Consider the following 19,989-nt stretch of genomic DNA (forward strand, 5'->3'; position numbering starts at 1 on the left):
CTCAAGTAAAGACCATTGTTCCAAATGAGACGTTAGTTTCAGGAATAAGGTTTGGTTAACCACTGTGCTGCAGAAACCTGTTACACACACACACACATTGAATTTAATGTCGTGTTCTATTACATTGATTAAGCACACTGCCGGTATTCTTCATTTCAAGTTGGCTGCATCGAAACAAACAGAGACAGCCAGTGGACTCTAAGCTAACAAAACATCCCTGGCATCGGTTTTCTTCTTTACTTTGTCTTTGTTTCTATGTATTGAGCTTTTATTCAGTAATTGTCCATATGGGCACTCTCCCCCAACAGTAAAATGAATTGATCTTGTTTAGGATTTTTGAGGTTAAGCTATCCCATTACCCTGTTCTCTATGCACAATGGTAGGCAGCAGTGACCTCAACATAACTCATGTTTGCATTTGCATTGCTGAGACAAAGTATGCTTTTTACTAAATCATTTTACCAATAAACCATTTGCTTTGTCACATGCAGGGCCCAGGGCAATAAGGTTTGAGCTTCCATGTGAGTGACTAAACCACCATTTTACTGGGCAGGTAAAACAAAGCATAGATTGTTTTAGCTCTATGGGTATACAGGCATACTGTCTGATATTTTCAGAAAACAGGATTTAATACATAATCCATTGATAAAGATTTTCCTATGCATTTATTCTCCAGTTAAAAGGCAGGTGTTGAACATCAGCCTCAAGGCAATAATAACATGAAAGGTACAATGAGATCTCATATAGGCACAGTGTACGGTACACCAATGCTTAAATGCAGGTGGACCACCAATACACAATGCAGCCATGCTAACGTGTTTGATTAGAAAACACCTATTTTCAGGCCTCTTTGAAGTATAAAGCTAATCACACACAGGATGAGTGACGTGTTGTTTGATGTCCCAGATCCATGCCTATTGATTGTTTTAAAGACATGTCAGGCATCATAGTCCCCAGATAAAATGGATTAGTATTTGTGTAATTCCACATGAAGCAGCAATAACCCAACACACACACACACACACACACACACAGAGAAACTTCTTACTGAAAAGTAAGGAATCAACAAATCAGCTAGAACAGAATAGAATAGAATAGCATAGCATAGAACACAATAGAATAGAAAAGAATAGAACAGAACATCATTTAATAGAACAGAACAGAACAGAATAGAATAGAACAGAATAGAACAGAATAGAATAGAATAGAACAGAACAGAACAGAACAGAATAGAATAGAATAGAATAGAATAGAATAGAATAGAAAAGAATAGAACAGAATAGAATAGAACAGAACAGAATAGAATAGAATAGAACAGAATAGAACAGAATAGAATAGAATAGAATAGAATAGAACAGAACAGAACAGAACAGAACAGAACAGAACATAATATAATAGAACAGAACAGAACAGAACATAATAGAATAGAATAGAACAAAACAGAATAGAATAGAATAGAATAGAATAGAATAGAATAGAATAGAATAGAATAGAACAGAACAGAACAGAACAGAATAGAATAGAACAAAACAGAATAGAATAGAATAGAACAGAACAGAATAGAATAGAATAGAACAGAATAGAATAGAACAGAACAGAACAGAACAGAACAGAATAGAATAGAGCAGAACAGAACAGAATAGAGCAGAACAGAACAGAACAGAATAGAACAGAACAGAACAGAACAGAATAGAATATAAATACTTCATGAATGGCTGCAGGGAGGAAGGTAGCAGGGAAGGTAGAGGAGGTAGCTAGTGTTTACTTCAATGACAATACTTATTTGTGTGGAGGTGGAAGATGTATCTCAGTTCTGTATCTTGTTGCCGAAGTTCGTGAAACTTGTATTACTCTGACCATGTATTACTACTTTACCCCCACTCCCCCTCTCCAGCGCTCCACGTCGCCGGTCTACTAACTACCGGCCCTGCCAACCATCATTACACACACCAGGTCCCCATCATTACACACACATTTTTACATTTACATTTTAGTCATTTAGCAGACGCTCTTATCCAGAGCGACTTACAGTTAGTGAGTGCATACATTATATTTATATTTTTCATACTGGCCCCCCGTGGGAATCGAACCCACAACCCTGGCGTTGCAAACGCCATGCTCTACCTACATCCCTGCCGGCCATTCCCTACCCTGGACGACGCTGGGCCAATTGTGTGCCGCCCCTTGGGTCTCCCATGGTCCCCATCATTACACACACCAGGTCCCCATCATTACACACACCTGGTCCCCATCATTACACACACCTGGTCCCCATCATTACACACACCAGGTCCCCATCATTACACACACCTGGTCCCCATCATTACACACACCTGGTCCCCATCATTACACACACCAGGTCCCCATCATTACACACACCAGGTCTTCATCATTACACACACCTGGTCCCCATCATTACACACACCTGGTCCCCATCATTACGCACACCTGGTCCCCATCATTACACACACCAGGTCCCCATCATTACATACACCAGGTCCCCATCATTACACACACCAGGACCCCATCATTACGCACACCAGGACCCCATCATTACACACACCAGGTCCCCATCATTACACACACCTGGTCCCCATCATTACACACACCTGGTCCCCATCATTACACACACCTGGTCCCCATCATTACACACACCTGGTCCCCATCATTACGCACACCAGGTCCCCATCATTACACACACCAGGTCTCCATCATTACACACACCTGGTCCCCATCATTACACACACCTGGTCCCCATCATTACACACACCAGGTCCCCATCATTACACACACCAGGTCTCCATCATTACACACACCTGGTCCCCATCATTACACACACCAGGTCCCCATCATTACACACACCTGGTCCCCATCATTACACACACCAGGTCACCATCATTACACACACCTGGTCCCCATCATTACACACACCTGGTCCCCATCATTACACACACCAGGTCCCCATCATTACACACACCTGGTCCCCATCATTACACACACCAGGTCACCATCATTACACACACCTGGTCCCCTTCATTACACACACCTTGATTCCCTTTCCCTTTATTTAGCCCTCAGTAGCAGGCAGTATTGGTTTGTTTTACGGTCATGGTGATCTTAGGCTTGTGTGCGGCTGCTCGGCCATGGAAACCCATTTCATGAAGCTCCCGATGAACAGTTCTTGTGCTGACGTTGCTTCCAGAGGCAGTTTGGAACTCTGTAGTGAGTGTTGCAACCGAGGACAGACTATTTTTACGCGCTTCGATGGCTCCGTTCTGTGAGCTTGTGTGGCTCATCAAATCAAATCAAATTGTATTCGTCACATACACGTGTTTAGCAGATGTTATTGCAGGTGTAGCGAAATGCTTGTGCTTCTAGCTCCAACAGTGCAGTAATATCTAACAAGTAATATCTAACAATTTCACAACATATACCCAATACACACAAATCTAAGTAAGGAATGGAATAAAAAAATATATACATATATGGACAAGCAATGACAGCGAGGCATGGACTAAGATACAGTAGAATAGTATAGAATACAGTATATACATATGAGATGAGTAGTGCAAGATATATCCCACGGGGGGCCAGTATGAAAAAATAAAAATATAATGTATGCACTCACTAACTGTAAGTCGCTCTGGATAAGAGCGTCTGCTAAATGACTAAAATGTAAAATGTAAATGTAATATGTAAACATTATTAAAGTGACTAGTGTTCCATTTCTTAAAGTGGCCAGTGATTTCAATAGGTAGCAGCAGCCTCTAATGTGCTAGTGATGGCTATTTAACATTCTGATGGCCTTGAGATAGAAGCTGTTTTTCATTCTCTCGGTCCCAGCTTTCAGTGTATCACTTCGCAGCTTAGCCGTTGTTGCTCCTAGACGTTTCCACTTCACAATAACAGCACTTAGAGTTGACCGGGGAAGCTCTAGCAGGGCAGAAATTTGACGAACTGACTTGTTGGAAAGGTGGCATCCTATGACGGTGCCATGTTGAAAGTCACTGAGCTCTTCAGTAAGGCCATTCTACTGCCAATGTTTGTCTATGGAGATTGCATGGCTGTGTGCTCGATTTTATACACCTGTCAGCAACGGGTGTGGCTGAAATAGCCGAATCCACTAATTTGAAGGGGTGTCCACATACGTTTGTATATATATAGTGTATATGAATATCTCTTTGAATATTCAATCACATTTTTGCCAATTTCTGTGGTGGAGACTGGAGAGAAGGAATGAAATACCAGTTTGGATTTAACAATGTAGTTTTCAGGTATTCCATGTAGTTTTTCAATCATATATGTATCATGCAATTAGTACTCACACGTTATGTATTTTACAGAATGTGTTGAAGTTGTATGGGGTCAATGGGGGGCCTGAAGATGAAAAGGTATCACAGGCATTTCTTCATTCTTAGATAAGTTGTGAATAAACCATGACGTTACAAACGAGGCTAGATGTCTATTATCACTGTGGTGCTTTGGCCCTCCACTTCAACTCCACTTCCCATTGGGCTGTGGTTGTATTGGGCTGTATTAGGCTGACTTTACATGTTGCATTTATATGTTTTGCTTTTAGACCTACTTATTATTTTCAAACTATACTGAGCAAAAATATAAACACAACATGTAAAGTGTTGTTCCTCATGTTTCATGAGCTGAAATTAAAAGATCACAGAAATGTTCCATGCGCAAAAAAAAGCGTATTTCTCTCAAATGTTGTGCACACATTTGTTTACTTTCCAGCTAGTGAGCATTTCTCCTTTTCCAAGATAATTCATCCGCCTGACAGGTGTGGCATATCAAGAAACTGATTAAACAGCATGATCGTTACACAGGTGCACCTTGTGCTGGGGACAATAAAAGGCCACTCTAAAATGTGCAATTTTGTCACACAACACAATGCTCAAGTTTTGAGGGGGAGCGTGCAATTGGCATGCTGACTGCAGGAATGTCCACCAGAGCTGTTGCCAGAGAATTGAATATTAATTTATCTATCATGAGCCACCTCCAATGTTGTTTTAGAGAATTTGGCAGGACGTCCAACTGGCCTCACAACCGCAGACCACATGTAACCACACCAGCGCAGGACCTCCACATCTGGCTTCTTCACCTGCTGGATCATCTGAGACCAGCCACCCAGACAGCTGATGAAACTGAGGAGTATTTCTGTCTGAAATAAAGCCCTTTTGTGGGGAAAAACTCACTCTGATTGGTTGGACCTGGCTCCCCAGTGGGTGGGCCTGGCACCCAAGTGGGTGGGCCTACAGTATGCCCTCCCAGGTCCACCCATGGCTGCGCCCTTGCCCAGTTATGTGAAATCCACAGATTAGGGCCTAATGAATTTATTTCAATTGACTGATTTCCTTATATGAACTGTAACTCAGTAAAATCGTTGAAATTGTTGCATGTTGAGTTTATATTTTTGTTTGAAGATATATATTTAATAACTATTCCTTATTCTCGTTGTGAAAAGGTTTTGGATAAACTCTCAAGCACCATTGGGTTCATTCTAACTTGGTGTAAAACTCTACATGAGCCCTTCAGCACCATAGGGTTCATTCTAACTTGGAGTAAAACTCTACATGAGCCCTTCAGCACCATAGGGTTCATTCTAACTTGGTGTAAAACTCTACATGAGCCCTTCAGCACCATAGGGTTCATTCTAACTTGGTGTAAAACTCTACATGAGCCCTTCAGCACCATCCTCAAGGAGATTGCGAAACATTTTGTTTTGGCATTTGAGTCAGAGACTAAAATAGACCCTAACTCCTATGGAACCATCTAGCAATGCCTAGGTACAATTCAAGGTGGTACCCAAACTCATCAAGAAAGGACATAATATTCACTATCAGGCAACATTGAGATGGAGGTTATGGCTAGCAAAGTACTGTATTTCATCTCCAGTTCATGTTCTGGATCAATAAATCAATATTTAATCCATACATTATGAACATTATTGTTGGTATAGGAAATGTTTTGCTCCCAATTCTAATTATTCCATTCCATAATTTGAGCACCCAGATTATTTTCACAATTAGTAACGGGGTCGTGCCGACTGTATGCGATGTTCTCAGTGAAACAACAATCATCTCATAACTAAATAAGTTATTTTCTCATGCATTAAAATTATTTTCTCATCTAAATTGTGGAGCGTTTCCATGTAGCCCCTTATAATGCCTCTGCCGGTAGCGGACTTGGGGTCCTTTATGCATTTCAGTAGCATAATGAGAGAGTGGGAGGGTCAGTCAGTCGGTGCGACTAATAAGGACACGAGGATCTAGTAACAGATCCCATTCTCACTTTTATTTCTTTCCTAGTGTACTTTGGAATAGCAACCGACTTTTTTTCAAAACATGAGTTCATAACCGTTAATGGATTAATGCGTGTTTATGCTGGAGGAAACTTTCTCACCAATTGTAAGTAGACTGGTTTGATTTGATATTCATAATTTACAGGTTGAATAATAATGGCTGCTTGAAATCCTCCTCTGCAATGTCATGTATCGATACGAACTTATAAGCAGGGGACCTTGGTTAGTGCGTCTAGCCTTGTTGTCGTTTGGCACTTTAGTGGCTTTTGCGCACAGCTTTAGTTCATGTTCTGGAACTTGTCTGGCTTTACGGGACGAATATTTTTCTGCTTCAGCCACTCGAAATGATTTATGAACATTCCGTTATGTTCGTGTAAATAGGCTATACTGTATGTAACACTTGTGTAGCATGCTGTTTTTCCATATGCTCGCAAGACCCGTATTAGGCTGCAATGAACTGGACGCATAATTACGCGTAATTTGGTACCTATATCTGATGATTGAGGAGCCTTTGTGAAAATATGAATACTGCATAAGTGGAATAGACTATTATGGAGTGTCCTGTCCGCTAGTTCCAAACAATCTGAGTTATAGCTGTGGCGCTATTCAATGTGCGACAGACATTGTCATTGGCTTGAATTGTGAGATTGGCACGTTTGAGGAATTTGGCATCTCTCCATCGAAGTTGAATTTTGTCAGTTGGCATCATGTGCGTGATCTCATCTCACTATAAACGTGCTCTGTGTCATACTGACCCGGGACAGTTATGTTCAGGTTCAAAAAATCATAATTTAGATTAGTTCTACATAGCCGACCTCATTCTATTTGTTTCCGTTTGGTATAGCCTACAAAGTGTGACTCTTCTGTTTAGCCTATTTTCCTGATGATATGATAGCGCCATAATAAATGCAGCAACTCTTGCAGTGAACCTGTCGCACCTTGCTCTCATTCATATTTTAGTGTAGATGTAGGCCTACTATTTTAAGAACTAACTTGTATTTTCTTTTTAGGTTTTGAAGAAGTATTTTCTCTCACACCAGAGAAGACATGAGTTGCTTGCTAAGATGGGCAGTTTTCCTCTGGATTGTACATACCATTCCTTGCACTGTTGGAATGGCAGTGAATGGAAGAATAGGTATGTATCTAGCACAGGAGGCTGCTGAGGGGAGGACAGCACATAATAATGGCTGGAATGGAGTAGATGGAATGGCCTCAAACGCATGGAAACCATGTGTTTGATGAGTTAGATACCATTCCAGCCTTTATTATTATTTATTTTTTATTGTCACATACACCAGATAGTTGAAGTGAAATGTGTTGTTTTACAGGGTCAGCCATGGTAGTACGGTGCCCCTGGAGCAAATTAGGGTTAAGTGCCTTGCTCAAGGGCACATCTGCATATTTTCCCCCTTGTCGGCTCGGGTATTTGAACTAGCGACTTTCGGTTACTGGCCCAAAGCTCTAACCGCCAGGCTACCTATGAGCCACCAACCCCCTGTGGCATGTAAGGACACTGTCACCAACACCAAGATGACTTTGATCTCACAGACACTCTCCTTAGGCCTAGTTTACAGTGGAAATACATTTTGGGAGCTATGTGGTACACACATTTTTGGAATTCATATTAGATCATATTTCATAGCACGCACTAGGCCTATAGGCTAGGCTATGTGGTTGTGCTCAATACGTTTTCTAAAACAGGCAGTAAGCACATGCTATTGTTTACATCCCTTGAAATACATATAGCAAAAAGCTAACTACATCACAGGTTATTGCTACCATTTTAGTTTCATTTTTAGTAGTACTAACATGCCCTTCCAATAACATTGGGCTAACGTGGCGTTGTCACAGTAGATGACCATGGTCAGATTTTGCAGACAGGAATATGGCAAGTCATTTGTTTGCAGTTTTAGCTACAGTATATGTTTGGGCCATGTTCAGTTGGCACGAAACTGAAGAAAACAGTCACAAAAATAGTTATACTGGGATGTAGTATTATCTGAACTTGTCTAAGAAACACTCGTTAGTGTTTTCCATTGCACAACGTTCTCAAACGTTTTGCTACTCTGTTCCGTAATGACCACGACCCTGTAGCCCTGCCCCAGTCTCCAAGTTTAACTAAGAGAAAACATGACTACATACAAAAAGGGTCAAAGTTGAGCCCAGTGAGAGTTAAGTCTCTTTCACCACCTCTAATTAACAGCTCTTCCACATCCCTGTCTGAGCTGTATGAGGCTGCATCCCAAATGGCACCCTGTTCCCCATAGGGCTCTGGTCTAAAGTACTGCACTATATAGGGGATAGGGTGACATTTGGGACGCAAACTGAATGTTAATGAATGGGTGGATAGTGGTGACTAACAAGACATTCTCACTTTTATGGTGAGTGACTGAAGTGCACCTCCACATGGAAAGACACTGGTCACGTTGCAGGCCAACTATATTGCAGTCCTGCTGTGCACATCAACCGATGGTTGTGTGCCAAATCATCAACCTCGCTGTCGGACATCAGATCTCAAAGTTTCAGTCACCAAATCATCAACCTCGCTGTCGGACATCAGATCTCAAAGTTTCAGTCTTTGATGACTGAAGTGTTTAGACGATATTCTGCACTAGTTTGCTGTCTGCATCTTAATTTTTACTTCAATGGATATGAACCTTGCATGGCTGATTATATTATTCCTGTTTTCTAGACAACTCTAGATGTCCTCCATTGAAAGTAGACAAGGACCGGTTTTCCTACAGTTTAAATGGTCCACAGCCAGAATTCACCGGTAAGAATTACAGTGTTATGGTGTGCACCTCCCTCAATTGAAATAGATCCATCCCTCTCTCAATGGCTACATCCCAAATGCCACCCTATTCCCAATATAGTGCACTACTTTTGACCAGAGCCCTATGAGCCCTGTTCAAAAGTAGTGCACTATATAGGGAATAGGGTGCAATTTGGGTGTCAACCAATCTGTTTGGCTCTAATCCAGGGGGGTAATAACATTCATGACTCAGACATCTCGTGACATACATGAATATGTTCACAGGTTATGTAACACTTCAAGAAAAACTCTGTAATTGAGCCTGCGCTGACAGAGGTGCCATGCACCAATTTGTTTTAGGGAGCACTGATGGTCAAATCTATTATCTTTGAAGTAATTATGTATAAATTAACTATATTGTACCATACAAATGGACAAAACTGAGGGGGACAGGAGTTTGATGTTAATCTGGAAAGTCTTGATGGTTACTCAACCCATATGCATTGTTGTATAACCATATTGTAGAGTTTAAAACAACACTTTGCAACACCAGGTGTCAGTTTCCTGAACACAGATCATCTCTATGGAAAGTGCTTTTTATTCCAGGTCAGGACTAGGCTAAATCTATGTCAGGGAAATGGACATCTTGAGTTTAAACTACCCCTTCTCATCCTCTTGTCTCTTTTTTTGCAGGTTTTGATCTGACAGAAACGTTTCTCCTGAGAAAGGGGACAGTGACAGAGGATCGGCCATCATTCCGGCTGGGGAGCAACCCCCTCATCAAGCCAACAGAGTGAGTAGTGCCAGGCTGGGCCAGGGGGACACTTGGATGTGACTGGGGGGTAGTTTGATTACTCTGGACTCATACTTGTTGAGATAATCAGCGATCAAGTCATTCAGATCTCCCCTCGTGGGTGTGTCTTTCAAACAGTATGCGTGACCGCAGTTTTGTTGTTCGCCAAAGCTTGCCAGTGTCCATGAAATGGGCACTATCTCTCTAGTTGCTGACCGTCAAGTCTGTGTGTCTCCTCTGTTCCCCCTCCTTTCATTGAAACTAACTGCTCACTGATAGCTAGAGGAGGGAGTTGAGCAAACAGAGTGAGTTGAGTTGGGCCTGCCGGGCCGGGGACATCTTGGGTGTGACTAGAGGGTGGTCTGGCCAGGTCTATTTGGACACCAATTACTGTACGAGTCTGTCAGTCAGTGTGTGATCATGTTGCTTTGTTTTGGAATTGACTGAAGTCCTAGAACCCTCAGGCCATGTGGCTGTGCTCTGTTGGAGCGTTTTCCATTAAGCTCTGGCTTAACGGCATACAGTACAGGTGTAGGATCTTAATTTGAGCCAGTTTGCTACAGCAGGAAAATAATCCTGCAGCAACAGGAAAATGGGAAATATTATATTGTGGATTATAATTAATGGACATTTTTGTAGGGGTTGATACATTTTTGTGAGGTAAAATCAAGTCTGAAATTTCTAAGTGGAAATTACGAACTTCAGAAGCCTTTTAAAATATAAAATACACTACAAGTTTTAGTTCTTCTGCAACAGGTTGATCAAATTAAGATCCTATACCTGTAGGTTGTGTACTAATGATCAAGCTAATGGCTGCATAGTGTTCTTTACTTGAGAAAATTGGAATTGACAGAGGCCATGTGACTGAACACTGTTGGAACAGGCTCTGGCTTTAAGAGATATAGTGTAGAGACACTGGAGTAGGCTTACACGAATGTACTAATGGCCTTTTACTACATTAACTGTACTAGTGGTTATACTAATGGATGCATTGTGCTTTACTTGAGCTACTGTAAGTCAAAGATAAATATATGTTGATTTGTATTATATGAGAACCAGAGATGTGGTCATGGACATGCTGGCGTTTATAGTCTCTCATGACAGATAATACATAAAGCACACCACCACATTTGGTTCTGTTTGCCCAGCTTGTTCCAATGGATCTCTATAAACTCTGAAGGAGAGACATACTGCACAACATTCAGAGAGTTGTTTAGAGAGTGTATCCACCTATTAAATGAACAAACACACTCACATAAATCAGTCCCCCACATGGCGTAGATCGCCTGGACTGGCCTGAGATTTAAAAACAAGCCAGGATGATATCGGATTTCCGTTGCAGCAAACAAATATTTTCTCAGGGTGTAGGTTTGCCGCCTCCAGTTCAGCTTATATGTGGATGGAATAAACTGGGTTTCCACCCTGGCTCGTTGCAGGATGACATCTTGTGTCATCGAGAGAGAGAGAAAGAGCGAGACCAGAAAGAGAAAGACCAGAAAGAGAGAGAGAAAGAGAGAGAGAGAGCGAGAGAGAGAGAGAGAGAGAGAGAGAGAGAGAGAGAGAGAGAGAGAGAGAGAGAGAGAGAGAGAGAGAGAGAGAGACCAGAGAGACCAGAGAGACCAGAGAGACCAGAGAGGGAGACCAGAAAGAGAGAGAGAGATACCAGAGCGAGAGAGAGACCAGAGAGAGAGACCAGAAGGAGAGAGACCAGAAAGAGAGAATGTGAGACCAGAGGGAGAAGAAGAGAGAGCGGGAGGGAGAGAGAGCGAGGGGGAGGAAGAGAGAGAGAGATGACATGGGGTGACCCCCAATCCAGCTACACAGATAATTCCATTTGCTTTGGCCAACAAGGGCAAACCGAGAAGTAGAATCATTTTGACAGAATATTAATATACATTCTGATTTGAGGAGGGAGGACGATTTTTTCACAAGGGCAAAGAGAGGGTAGCGGTGGCTATAGCTTGAAAGGCTGCATCCCAAATGGCACTGTATTACCTACAGACCTGGTCAAAGGTAGTGCACTATATAGGGAATAGGTTACCATTTGGGATGACACTGCTATTTATGTATGGCCTCCCCATGATGTTTAAGGCACAGGTTTTTTTAATAGCCATTTTAATAGATTGTCTAGAGATGAAGGACTATGTAACCCTGCTAAGTAATATTGATTTAAGGTCAACAGCAGGGGGTGAAAACAATGTCACACTTCTAAATGATTTATACCTGTAGAGACCTGGTAATGTGTGATATGCTAGTGTGGCATATGTAAAGGTATATGAATTCCTACTTTATGTTTGAACTTCACCCCTCTGAGGGTTAACCTGTACTTAACATGGAGTATAGGACTCTACTTCACTTCTACTTGTTATGCTATGTGACAGTCCCGTGTGGCTCAGTCGGTAGAGCATGGCACTTGCAGCGCTAGGATTGTGGGTTCGTATTCCCATGGGGGACCAGTATGGGAGAAAAAGTATGAAAATGTATGCACTCACAACTGTAAGTCGCTCTGGATAAGAGCGTCTGATAAATGACTGAAGTGTAAAGGTAGATTTTCGCTGTAGAGACTCATTTGGAAGCATCTGTAAAACTGGAATGATAAACATTATACGCGTTATCAAACTGGAGTGTGTAACAATGAGATGTCTATGAGATGGATGGACGATACCCCACACATTTGGTGGCAGCAGTGGGATGGTTTCCCTAGCCGGTTTAGGAAGATCAGGGCTTTTCACAATATCCATCGTTCCATCAGTATGGTTTTGGCTTTGCAAAAGAACAACCTGACCTGTCATTTTCTTGGGGAAGACAAGATGCAGGATATTTTTAGTGTTTTACAGTACAGTACACAACTGTAAACACACACACACACACACACACTGTCCTGTGCTCTCTGGTCAGTGAGAGGAATCACTGAGGCAACATACAGAAGGCGATCTGTTTCTCCAGCTAGTCCCAACTGTATATCCTCTTCCTCGCCCTGTGGCCTGGGCTGGCCTGCAGTGCCTGAACCTGTTGGAAGGAAGGGAGAGAAACAGAGAGAAGGGGAGAGTGAGAGGGAGGGGAGGGGGAGGAAAGAGACTGACTGACAGACAGACAGACAGACAGATAAAGGGGAGGGGGAGAGGGAAAGGGAGAGAGAGAGCGATGCTGAGAGAGATAAAGCGGGAGAAGAATGGAGCGCAAGAGAGAGAGCGAGAGATAGAGAGAGGGTGAGAAAGAGAGGGGGTGAGAGAGAGAGTGGGTGAGATAGAGGGGGGAGAGAGAAGGGAGAGAGAAGAGAATGTGTGTGAGAGGGGGAGAGAGAGGGAGAGAGACCGCATTCATCTCCAATTATCTGAGTACTTTGACAGGTGATGTTGCCTGTCAGCTGGGAGGTCCGGTGAAGGGGGAGTTGAGGGGAGGCTGGGGGGACAGCACGAGGTGCAGAGGTTCCCCCTTCCCCCGATTTCCCTCCTCCCCTCTCCCCTCATCCCCTCCTCTCATTTCCTCCCCTCTCCTCCTCCCCTCCTCCCCTCCTCTCCTTTCCTTCCTCCCCTCCTCCCCTCCTCCCCTCCTCCCCTCCTCCCCTCCCCCTTCCTTCCCCCTACCACCACAACCTCCAAACATCTCTCTCTTTACTCTCAGGACTGGCAGAGAGGCTCGACTTTCTGGATCTAGCTAATGTTGTGTCCATCCGTCAGCTCCCAGGCCCAATTTATACACTTACCCAGAGCAGGATTTCTTAATCCTGGTTCTGGGTATCCACAGCAGTGCACAGTCCTGCATTAACAAGGCTGATTTCAGTTAGTGCAGTTTGCCCAATTGATACTGTTCCACAGAGATGGAGGAATCTCTCCTCTCTTAGGGGACTGATTGTGTGATTGATACTATTCCACAGAGATGGAGGGATCTCTCCTCTCTTAGGGGACTGATTGTGTGATTGAAACTGTTTCACAGAGATGGAGGGATCTCTCCTCTCTTAGGGGACTGATTGTGTGATTGTAGATTGTGTCTGTATGCCACACTCAATGACAGGTTCTGGAGTTCAAAATCAATATCCTCCACATACAGAATGTTTCAAATATAAACTACCATTGATGTCTGTCTGTGGTGCTGTCTGTCTGTGGTGCTGTCTGTCTGTGGTGCTATCTGTCTGTGGTGCTGTCTGTCTGTGGTGCTGTTTGTCTGTGGTGCTGTCTGTCTGTCTGTGGTGCTGTCTGTCTGTGGTGCTGTCTGTCTGTGGTGCTGTCTGTCTGTGGTGATGTCTGTATGTGGTGCTGTCTGCGGTGGTGCTGTCTGTCTGTGGTGCTGTCTGTCTGTGGTGCTGTCTGTGGTGCTGTCTGGCTGTGGTGCTGTCTGTCTGTGGTGCTGTCTGTCTGTGGTGCTGTCTGTCTGTGGTGCTGTCTGTGGTGGTGCTGTCTGTCTGTGGTGCTGTCTGTGGTGCTGCTGTCTGTCTGTGGTGCTGTCTGTCTGTGGTGCTGTCTGTCTGTGGTGATGTCTGGCTGTGGTGCTGTCTGTCTGTCTGTCTGTCTGTGGTGCTGTCTGTCTGTGGTGCTGTCTGTCTGTGGTGCTGTCTGTCTGTGGTGCTGTCTGTCTGTGGTGCTGTCTGTCTGTGGTGCACACACTTTTGTATGTTGGTACTATTCCAGTGAGTTATGGATAGTGATACTGGATGGCCTGCTGTTTGGTTGTGTTGTTGTCTATTCATCGGTGGGATTGGAGGTGTTCCATTTCTATCTCAGTGTGTTACTGTATTCTAGCATGTAATATAAATCTCAGTGTGTTACTGTATTCTAGCCTGTAATATAAATCTCAGTGTGTTACTGTATTCTAGCCTGTAATATAAGTCTCTGTGTGTTACTGTATTCTAGCCTGTAATGGAAGTCAGTGTGTTACTGTATTCTGTCCTGTAATGGAAGTCAGTGTGTTACTGTATTCTGTCCTGTAATGGAAGTCAGTGTGTTACTGTATTCTGTCCTGTAATGGAAGTCAGTGTGTTACTGTATTCTGTCCTGTAATGGAAGTCAGTGTGTTACTGTATTCTGTCCTGTAATGGAAGTCAGTGTGTTACTGTATTCTGTCCTGTAATGGAAGTCAGTGTGTTACTGTATTCTGTCCTGTAATGGAAGTCAGTGTGTTACTGTATTCTGTCCTGTAATGGAAGTCAGTGTGTTACTGTATTCTGTCCTGTAATGGAAGTCAGTGTGTTACTGTATTCTGTCCTGTAATGGAAGCACAATCTCTATCTTTCTTTTTATCTTTCTTTTTATCTCTCAATATTCTCTCTCTTATTATACCACTGAACACATCAGTGAAATTGCAAATTCATTGTTTCCAACTGGGGTTATTCTCTCTCTCTATTCTCTCTCTATGCTCTCTCTTTCTTTTCTCTCTCTCTCTCTCTCTCTCTCTCTATTCCACCCACACACACAGACTTTTGAGTTTGAAAGAAAGTGCCTGCATTCACACTTTCTTTGATAGTTTGCATATTCATAGACTATGCATCAACGAGGTAACATTCGTTCCTAGCTTGATTTGGTTGTGCTTCTTGAACACAAGCTGACGATGCAAGTCATTATGGCATCCATGATTAATTTTCTGTCAGACTCACTCAGTCAACGAATGAAGGAAGAGGGCAATTAAAAGGGTTTTCAGAAAGTTTTGTCATTAAAGTGGTACCTTATTTCTCTTTCTGTGGGTGAATGAACAAAATTCATCAAATGAAGCACTTCTAGACCAGAGGTTAAAACGAGGGTCCTAGTTTTGACCTAGAGGATTCATAGACAGGTACCACTGCACTGGCATTCAAAAAGGAGAGGATTTTAAAATGTGTCTGGGGGAAAGCAAACGCTGTTCAAAAACCAAATCCACTTGATAGGAGCATGTGTTTGAGCCACAGATGGTAAACTGATGAGGAGGGGGAGGAGGAGGAGGGTAGAGGGTGGGAGGAGGTGTCAGGAACGTGTAACCCTTGACATCTAACCCCTAGGGATCAAGTGTGCCAGTGTAGATACTGTCTGCAAATGACCTCAACTGGATCACTTCCATCCACTAACATTAGATACAAATACCATCAAGAACAGCTCTCTCTTGTAGAACAGATTTGATCTCAGTGAGACCTAACCTGTGGTACTAAAAGTTAGATTGAATTGAAAAGTACATGTTTTTGTCCCCTCTCTGTGTTTAATTTTCTAATTCCTTCAATGTTTCGCTCTCCTTATCCTTTAGACATACACTACCGGTCAAAAGTCTTAGAACACCTACTCATTCAAGGGTTTTTCTTAATTTTTTCTATTTTCTACATTGTAGAATAATAGTGAAGACATCAAAACTATGAAATAACACATATGGAATCATGTAGTAACCAAAAAGGTGTTAAACAAATCAAAATATATTTTATATTTGAGATTCTTCAAATAGCAACCCTTTGCCTTGATGACAGCGTTGCACACTCTTGGCATTCTCTCAACCAGCTTCACCTGGAATGCTTTTCCAACAGTCTTGAAGGAGTTCCCACATATGTTTGGCACTTGTTGGCTGCTTTTCCTTCACTCTGCCTTTGGACTCATCCCAAACCATCTCAATTGGGTTGAGGTCGGGGGATCGTGGAGGCCAGGTCATCTGATGCAGCACTCCATCACTCTCCTTCTTGGTAAAATAGCCCTTACACAGCCTGGAGGTGTGTTGGGTCATTGTCCTGTTGAAAAACAAATGATAGTCCCACTAAGCCCAAACCAGATGGGATGGTGTATCGCTGCAGAATGCTGTGGTAGCCATGCTGGTTAAGTGTGCCTTGAATTCTAAATAAATCACAGACAGTTTCACCAGCAAAGCACCCCCACACCTTAACACCTCCCTCTCCATATTTTAGGGTGGGAAATACACTTTTGGAGATCATCTGTTCACCCACACCACGTCTCACAAAGACACAGCGGTTAGAACCAAAAATCTCAAATTTGGACTCCAGACCAAAGGACAAATTTCCACCGGTCTAATGTCCATTGCTCGTGTTTCTTGGCCCAAGCAGGTATCTTCTTCTTATTGGTGTCCTTTAGTAGTGGTTTCTTTACAGCAATTCGACCATGAAGGCCTGATTCACACAGTCTCCTCTGAACAGTTGATGTTGAGATGTGTCTGTGACTTGAACTCTGTGAAGCATTTATTTGGGGTGCAATTTCTGAGGCTGGTAACTATAATGAACGTAATGGCGGTCCTCATGATAACCAGTTTCATCATAGCGCTTGATGGTTTTTGCAATTGCACTTGAAGAAACTTTCAATGTTCTTGAAATGTTCCGTATTGACTGACCTTCATGTCTTAAAGTAATGATGGATCTTATTTGTCTTTGCTTATTTGAGCTGTTCTTGCCATAATATGGACTTGGTCTTTTACCAAATAGGGCTATTTTCTGTATACCCCCCCCTACATTTACATTACATTTTAGTCATTTAGCAGACGCTCTTATCCAGAGCGACTTACAGGAGCAATTAGGGTTAAGTGCCTTGCTCAAGGGCACATTAACGTCATTTAGCAGACGCTCTTAGCCAGAGCGACTCGCAAATTGGTGCGTTCACCCTATAGCCAGTGGGATAACCACTTTACAATTTGGGGGGGGGGGGGGGGGTTAGAAGGAACACTTTATCCTATCCCAGGTATTCCTTAAAGAGGTGGGGTTTCAAATGTCTCCGGAAGGTGGTGAGTGACTCCGCTGTCCTGGCGTCGTGAGGGAGCTTGTTCCACCATTGGGGTGCCAGAGCAGCGAACAGTTTTGACTGGGCTGAGCGGGAGCTATGCTTCCGCAGAGGAAGGGGAGCCAGCAGGCCAGAGGTGGATGAACGCAATGCCCTCGTTTGGGTGTAGGGACTGATCAGAGCCTGAAGGTACAGAGGTGCCGTTCCCCTCACTGCTCCATAGGCAAGCACCATGGTCTTGTAGCGGATGCGAGCTTCAACTGGAAGCCAGTGGAGTGTGCGGAGGAGGGGGGTGACGTGAGAGAACTTGGGAAGGTTGAACACCAGACGGGCTGCGGCATTCTGGATGAGTTGTAGGGGTTTAATGGCACAGGCAGGGAGGCCAGCCAACAGCGAGTTGCAGTAGTCCAGACGGGAGATGACAAGTGCCTGGATTAGGACCTGTGCCGCTTCCTGTGTAAGGCAGGGTCGTACTCTCCGAATGTTGTAGAGCATGAACCTGCAGGAGCGGGTCACCGCCTTGATGTTGGCGGAGAACGACAGGGTGTTGTCCAGGGTCACGCCTAGGCTCTTCGCACTCTGGGAGGAGGACACAGCGGAGTTGTCAACCGTGATGGCGAGATCATGGAACGGGCAGTCCTTCCCCGGGAGGAAGAGCAGCTCCGTCTTGCCAGGGTTCAGCTTGAGGTGGTGATCCGTCATCCATACTGATATGTCTGCCAGACATGCAGAGATGCGATTCGCCACCTGGTTTTCAGAAGGGGGAAAGGAGAAGATTAGTTGTGTATCGTCAGCGTAGCAATGATAGGAAAGGCCATGTGAGGATATGACAGAGCCAAGTGACTTGGTGTATAGGGAGAAAAGGAGAGGGCCTAGAACTGAGCCCTGGGGGACACCAGTGGTGAGAGCACGTGGTGCGGAGACAGCTTCTCGCCACGCCACTTGGTAGGAGCGACCGGTCAGGTAGGACGCAATCCAGGAGTGAGCCGCGCCGGAGATGCCCAGCTCGGAGAGGGTGGAGAGGAGGATCTGATGGTTCACAGTATCAAAGGCAGCAGACAGGTCTAGAAGGACAAGAGCAGAGGAGAGAGAGTTAGCTTTAGCAGTGCGGAGAGTCTCCGTGACACAGAGAAGAGCAGTCTTAGTTGAATGACCAGTCCTGAAACCTGATTGGTTTGGATCAAGAAGGTCATTCTGAGAGAGATAGCAAGAGAGTTGGCTAAAGACGGCACGCTCAATAGTTTTGGAAAGAAAAGAAAGAAGGGATACTGGTCTGTAGTTGTTGACATCAGTGGGGTCGAGTGTTGGTTTTTTGAGAAGGGGAGCAACTCTCGCTCTCTTGAAGACGGAAGGGACATGGCCAGCGGTCAAGGATGAGTTGATCAGCGAGGTGAGGTAGGGGAGAAGGTCACCGGAGATGGTCTGGATAAGGGAGGAGGGGATGGGGTCAAGCGGGCAGGTTGTTGGGCGGCCTGCAGTCACAAGTCGCAGGATTTTATCTGGAGAGAGAGGGGAGAAAGAAGTCAAAGCATAGGGTAGGGCAGTGTGAGCAGGACCAGCAGTGTCATTAGACTTAACAAACGAGGATCGGATGTCGTCAACCTTCTTTTCAAAGTGGTTGACGAAGTCATCTACAGAGAGAGAGGAGGGGGGGGGGGGGGGGGGATTCAGGAGGGAGGAAAATGTGGCAAAGAGCTTCCTAGGGTTAGAGGCAGATGCTTGGAATTTAGAGTGGTAGAAGGTGGCCTTAGCAGCAGAAACAGATGAAGAAAATGTAGAGAGGAGGGAGTGAAAAGATGCCAGGTCGGCAGGGAGTTTAGTTTTCTTCCATTTCCGCTCCGCTGCCCGGAGCTCTGTTCTGTGAGCTCGCAATGAGTCATCAAGCCACGGAGCTGGAGGGGAGGACCGAGCCGGCCGGGAGGATAGGGGACACAGAGAGTCAAAGGATGCAGAAAGGGAGGAGAGGAGGGTTGAGGAGGCAGAATCAGGAGATTGGAGGGAGAAGGATTGAGCAGAGGGAAGAGATGATAGGATGGAAGAGGAGAGAGTAGTGGGAGAGAGAGAGCGAAGGTTGCGGCGGCGCATTACCATCTGTGTAGGGGCAGAGTGAGTAGTGTGGGAGGAGAGTGAGAGAGAAAAGGAAACAAAGTAGTGGTCGGAGACATGGAGGGGAGTTGCAGTGAGATTAGTAGAGGAGCAGCATCTAGTGAAGATGAGGTCAAGCGTATTGCCTGCCTTGTGAGTAGGGGGGGACGGTGAGAGGGTGAGGTCAAAAGAGGAGAGGAGTGGAAAGAAGGAGGCAGAGAGAAATGAGTCAAATGTGGACATAGGGAGGTTGAAATCCCCCAAAACTGTGAGGGGTGAGCCATCCTCAGGGAAGGAACTTATCAAGGCGTCAAGCTCATTGATGAACTCTCCAAGGGAACCTGGAGGGCGATAGATGACAAGGATATTAAGCTTAA

General features: G+C 44.3%; 1 pseudogene across 1 annotated transcript in view; it reads left to right on the forward strand.

Annotated features, from left to right (window-relative positions):
• The first annotated feature begins 6,366 nt into the window (after positions 1 to 6,366).
• LOC311127370 overlaps positions 6,367 to 19,989 on the forward strand; it is a 367,179-nt pseudogene continuing 353,556 nt past the window's right edge. The window contains exons 1-4 of the transcript in view: positions 6,367 to 6,418; positions 7,323 to 7,447; positions 9,005 to 9,085; positions 9,758 to 9,857. The product of the transcript in view is annotated as an uncharacterized misc_RNA (transcript). The remainder of the gene's footprint in view (positions 6,419 to 7,322; positions 7,448 to 9,004; positions 9,086 to 9,757; positions 9,858 to 19,989) is intronic.

Source organism: Coregonus lavaretus (genome assembly GCF_964263955.1).
Source record: "Coregonus lavaretus genome assembly, chromosome: 1".
Taxonomy (NCBI): Eukaryota; Metazoa; Chordata; class Actinopteri; order Salmoniformes; family Salmonidae; genus Coregonus; species Coregonus lavaretus.